The following is a 247-nucleotide window of genomic DNA, read 5'->3' as shown; positions in this document are numbered from 1 at the left end:
ACAATTTCATGCTCCCAACTTTGTGGGAGGAGTTTGGGGATGACTCTGACACCCCTCCGTCCATACATTTCTGTGTGTTGTCAGAACTTCAGAGCTGAGAATATTTCTGGGAGAGATTTTGTGTACATGTAGAGTCTTTAACTCTTTCACTGCCAGTGTGTGCAGATATATGTGTATGATACGGTCTGTGTGAATGTAGCTACATAGATGAATTACAGTGTGGGGTTAGATTGTGTTGTCCCGCCCT

Source organism: Nanorana parkeri, unplaced genomic scaffold (assembly GCF_000935625.1).
Source record: "Nanorana parkeri isolate BGI_ZX_2015 unplaced genomic scaffold, ASM93562v1 scaffold1998, whole genome shotgun sequence".
NCBI lineage: Eukaryota > Metazoa > Chordata > Amphibia > Anura > Dicroglossidae > Nanorana > Nanorana parkeri.
This window is presented reverse-complemented; position numbering follows the sequence as displayed.